The sequence below is a fragment of the Hyperolius riggenbachi genome, chromosome 2 (genome assembly GCF_040937935.1).
Source record: "Hyperolius riggenbachi isolate aHypRig1 chromosome 2, aHypRig1.pri, whole genome shotgun sequence".
NCBI classification, from domain to species: Eukaryota; Metazoa; Chordata; class Amphibia; order Anura; family Hyperoliidae; genus Hyperolius; species Hyperolius riggenbachi.
The window spans coordinates 512,185,497-512,191,496 of record NC_090647.1 but is presented as its reverse complement, the minus strand read 5'-3'; positions in this window follow the sequence as shown (position 1 = coordinate 512,191,496).

Sequence of the window (6,000 nt, the reverse complement as noted above, 5' to 3'; positions counted from 1 at the left end):
TGGACTGCCTGCAGCTACAGGGATAGGGAAAGCCTCATTGGGACCCTGAGGCTTCCCCCTCCTGGGGCGAGTACCTCTTTTTTTGTTACAGAGTCTCTTTAAAGACGACCTCCGGAGTAAACAACAAAATCCTGCAGCTTCCTAGTAAAAATAGTTATAGTTACCTGAGCAGCGTTGTTCTGCGAAGCCATCCCATCTTGCTTTTTCTTTTTTCTCCGGGAAAAGAGGGGAGGCGGGCCAGGCGCCGGAAGTTGGGTGATGCTCGGTCTTCGGGCTGGCTTCACGGGACAAGGCTGCTCAGGTAATTATAACTTTTTCTTACTAGGAGGCTGCAGGATTTTGTTGTTTACTCCCTGGAGTTCCTCTTTAAAGGTGATTTAAAAAAAAAAAATAAACAATACATGCCATGTTAAAAAAAACTCCTTTTATTTCAGTGCTTAAAATTATCCATAAAGAAATTATATATATATTTTTCAATACCTTCTATTTTAATATCCATTTTAATTTATTTCACCTTCGACTTTGATCGGTTACTTTGACATTTCTTCATAACATTATGAATCGTATGACATTATTTCTAATAGGTTTTCCATTAATTAAAGCAAGAAGGTGCTGTATGGCCTGACATATTTATATCAGTTTTTCTATACCATTAATTATGACTCAACTGTTGGCACAATAATTTCATCTTTTCACAAATGTACGCTTCCAAGACGTATTATTCACACTTGTCAGATGGAACATGGTATATTTTCTCATTACGCTTCTTTATATAGAAAATTCCAAGATTCAGACTTCTATTTCGCCATCTTTCAGAGACCGGGGTCCATTTATACGGGGAAGGATTGGCAGATCCAGGCTCTGTCCCCAATCAGGGTCTGTTGCCTTGCAGTTGGCAGAAATTCTGAGAATAAGCAGAAATCTGTGTATAAAATTAAATTCCATTTACCCACTGCTCTGTGTTTATTATGCAGTCTACATCCTGACCCTGAATTGCAAGTTTTCCAATATAATCATAAATGTTTCTGCCGTAACAAATCTTATCAGTCAGCCTGGCTCTATTCTGGTACATTGTCTGTGAGAGGGAAGCTTGTTAATTTGCCCTCCCATATTACTCCTCTTCACTGATTAGCTGAGGGCAGTTCAGTGTGACACAAGGCTGAGTAGAGAAATACACTTCATCCCTCTGCAGAAGCTGCTGAAATACGATCTATGCTTTCCTCGCATGTTTTTACAAAGCAAGCTAGATATGACAGTGCAGTCTCTACAGAGCTCAGTGGGGAGGAGGGCTGGCAATGAATACAGCATTTCAGGCAGAAGAATAAAAAGAGGGAGGAAATTACATCAAGATTGGCTTCAGGGCCGGATTTGTACTTTTTACCGCCCAAGGCCCATTACCTCCAGCCGCCCCATGACAACAACGTGGTTAGGATAGGGTTATCGGCCATAGAAAAGGGGGGAGGTTAGAAATACTAATAGATCAAGTTATTAGGTTTAGGTACTTACAAAAAAAAAAAAGTGCTTAGGAAAGATTAAAAACTAGGGCTTTTGGCAATTTAGGTTGAGGCTAGGAATTTGAGAATAGCATTATGGGAAAAGGGTTAAAATTAAGTATCAGGTTAGAGTGAAGCTGGCCATACGACTATTGATTTCTACCCAATGTTCCAAAGCTAGTTCAGAAGGAACTGATTCCTACCACACACAGCACATTCATTTTTTAATAGATTCCAGCAGGGAATCTATTGAAGAATCTATTAACTGATCGAGCCCCAACGCTGCACTGTTTGATATAATGCTATGGCCTATCAATCATCTGCCACTCCTGCTCCACCCCCAATTGACCCAGGCGTCCTGTTTGATTGATACTTTAGATGAATTTTTGGTCAAAATCAATGAAATATAAATGAATTGATTTCCATTTGATTTAATCAGAGTGAACGAATCAGCAGGGAATCACATTAGAAATGTAATGTGTGTGTATGGGGACCTTTGCTGATCACAATACTAAGGTGATTAAAGGACCACTATCGCGAAAAAAGTAGGCAGTTACAATCTGACAGGTTTTAGGCCAGTCCATCTCCTCATGGATGATTCTCAGGGTTTTCTTTGTTTTCAACAGGATTTCCTGACCAGCAGTTTAACTGCCAAAATAGTAAGACACCAGCCGGCCTCCCTACTCACTTGCACACTATTTTGTCAGTTAGACTTTGCAACTGCTGTTCAGGAAATGCTGTTGAAAACATAGAAAACTCTGAGAATCCCCCATGAGGAGATGGACTGGCCCTGTCGGTTCAGTCAGATATTAACTGCCTACTTTTTTTATGATAGTGGTCCTTTAAAGTGCTGCAGAAGATGTTAGCACTATATAAATACATAATAATAATAATGTAGGACATTAGACTATGACTATGGTAGGATTAGACTGTGAGCTCCTCTGAGGACAGTCAGTGACATGACTATGTACTCTGTAAAGTGCTGCAGAAGATGTCAGTGTTATATAAATACATAACAATAATATATTGGTAGGACATTAGACTATGACTATGGTAGGATTAGATTGTGAGCTCCTCTGAGGACAGTCAGTGACATGACTATGTACTCTGTAATGTGCTGCAGAAGATGTCAGTGCTATATAAATACATAATAATAATATGGTAGGACATTAGACTATGACTATGGTAGGATTAGATTGTCAGCCCCTCTGAGGACAGTCAGTGACATGACTATGTACTCTGTAATGTGCTGCAGGAGATGTCAGTGCTATATAAATACATAATAATAATATGGTAGGACATTAGACTATGACTGTGGTAGGATTAGAGTGTGAGCTCCTCTGAGGACAGTCAGTGACATGACTATGTACTCTGTAATGTGCTGCAGAAGATGTCAGTGCTATATAAATACATAATAATAATAATATGGTAGGACAGACTATGACTATGGTAGGATTAGAGTGTGAGCTCCTCTGAGGACAGTCAGTGACATGACTATGTACTCTGTAGTGTGCTGCAGAAGATGTCAGTGCTATATAAATACATAATAATAATAATATGGTAGGACAGACTATGACTATGGTAGGATTAGAGTGTGAGCCCCTCTGAGGACAGTTAGTGACATGACTATGTGCTCTGTAATGTGCTGCAGGAGATGTCAGTGCTATATAAATACATAATAATAATAATATGGTAGGACAGACTATGACTATGGTAGGATTAGAGTGTGAGCTCCTCTGAGGACAGCCAGTGACGTGACTATGTACTCTGTAATGTGCTGCAGAAGATGTCAGTGCTATATAAATACATAATAATAATATGGTAGGACATTACACTATGACTATGGTAGAATAGATTGTTAGCTCCTCTGAGGACAGTCAGTGACATGACTATGTACTCTGTAATGTGCTGCAGAAGATGGAAAGACAAATGACTGTGGGGGGAGGAGAAGGGAAACAATTCTACCTGATAAAAATGATGAAAGGAATAACAGGGGTGCATGGAGAGAAGAGATGGAAGCTAGGCTACAGGAGGACAGAGGAGAGCACCAGGCAGCCCTGTTTTAGTAGCTACTAGCTTCGGGAGTCACAGGCTCCCGGGAAGGAAGAAGGAGGGGGAGGGAGGGGAGAGAGAGGGGGATCCCAGCTGGTCACGCATTGCACAGGATCAGGCAGGCACAGCGTGATTCTAGTCTGCAAAATGCTTGCTGTTCTGCAGACACTTCTCCTCCCTCCCTTCCCTCTCACAGCGCTGCCACCATGCACAGATACCTGTATGCTGTGCTGAGAGTAGCCGCCCGTCTTCTTCCTGAATCTGAATCTCGCGGCTTGGCTTCTCTGCTCAGCCCCTCCTCCCTCAGTGTCAGAGCAGAGAGGAAAGGAGGGGAGGGGCGCTTTCCACCGTGCACTGCAGAATGCAGATTCTAGGAGAGACTGGGGACAGCGCAGCTGCCTAGTGTACAATGTGCGACAGCCGCCCCAGCTTTTCTGACGGCAGGTTTCCGCCCTAGGAACGGGCCTAGGTGGCCTGTGCTGAAATCCGGCCCTGATTGGCTTCAGTTAAAAGCAGTAAAGACTGAAAATGCATGGAACAGTTTTCACTTTATTTACTATATAAAATTCACTGAAATCAAAACATGGACGGTACAATATCCATGTCATGTAGGTAGAACACGTATTTTATCTACTTATATACAAGGTTTTTTTTTTTCCTGTGATAGTATGGTTGACCCTGCTGCTTTAAAAAAAAGGTTACATTTGTCAGAAATATTAGCAATTAGGCTTAGTAAACAGAAGTGATTTTATGATGCTAAATTATGCTGCAACCTTAAAGTGAACCTCTGGACTAAAAATCTGCTCAGCAGAACTGAAAAGGCTTGGTGTTTCTTTAACAGTTTTACAGCATCAAGACTTTCTTACAAAAGCATCATTTTTAGCTGCATTTTTAGCTAAGCTTCACCCATCAAAGAAAACTGCCCTGGCTTTTTTTCCCTGATGCTGTGCAAAGCATGATGGTATTTGCTAAGTTGTTATTCACGTTGCCTAGCAACTAGGAGGGGTGATTAGCACACAGGACAGTTGGAACTGTGTCTCATGCTCCCTGTCACCTCCTTTCAACCAAAAAGATGGCTGCCCTCATGAAATCAAACATTTGCCTGTTCTTTTAAAACAGGGTGGGTAAGAGATTATGGCCTCGATTCATCATTGTCTTTGAGATAACTTTTTCCAGTTTGTTAAATTACCGAATTCGAAGTTTAGCGATTTCTAGTTGTATTCATCAAGGTTTTTCCTCATTCGGTGTGAATTCGATAACAATTCGGTAACCATTCGGTAACGTGTCGATATTTCCATTTTACAGTGGTACTTTAACACAAGGCCATAAGATTCCCATGGAATTGTAAAGGGCAGTCCTTTGAGCACTACGTAGCAACATTCTGAATAGGGCTTAACACCTGGACCAGGATTCTGGAAGTGGTTGGGACAATCCCACAATTTGATAGGAGCCTTTTCTAAAAAATTATAGTGCAGCTAGCAAAATTAGTTAACCCTGGCACTGCCTGTGTTCTCTTACAAGATGATTCAAGAGAAATGCAGATGTCGTGTTATAGCAAATAAATCTATTCTCTTACAAATTTATATGGTTGCAGACCTTATTCTTGCCCTTCTGCGCCTTTGAATCACTCTCAGCTGATACATAACCACTTCAAATGGCTCCATCTTCTCTGTCAGCAATGATCTGACAGGAATAACGACAGAGCAGTGAAGGAGATAACTAATCCTAAATGTAACGCTAAACCACGCCCACTTTCTTTTTCATGAATTGCACTGTCTTCCGTTTTAGCGAATCGTTACCGAATCGTTAACGAATGTTCGCTAACAGCTGTAGATAACTTTGATGAATCCTGAAATGAAGTTAACAAATTCGGTATTTTACCAAACTGTTGTTAACAAATTTGCTAAGTGTTGATGAATCGAGGCCATATATTACCTATCTATTTTAATTAACATAACTAATGTAACTTAATGACAGTATGTTTGTTTAGGCTGAAGTTCCTCTTTAAGGTAGGACTAATCTTTAGATTTTTGTTTTCTATTGAAATGTTCTTTCTTGACTGTCTTGGGCAAAACTTTAATCAGGGTGCTGCTCACTTAACCTCTCCTCCTCTCCCTTCTCCTCGCAATAGAGCATACGGCCAATAACCAAGAAGCATGTCTTTGCAGCATTCATAACTAAACTGACACCCAAAATGGCATACATATAAAAAAGGCACAGGTAAAACGGATACCAGATCTTGGCCTCGATTCATCATTGTCTTTGAGATAACTTTTTCCAGTTTGTTAAATTACCGAATTCGAAGTTTAGCGATTTCTAGTTGTATTCATCAAGGTTTTTCGGCATTCGGTGTGAATTCGGTAACAATTCGGTAAACATTCGGTAACGTGTCGATATTTCCATTTTACAGCGGTAATTTAACACAAGGCCATAACATTCCCATGGAATTGTGGGT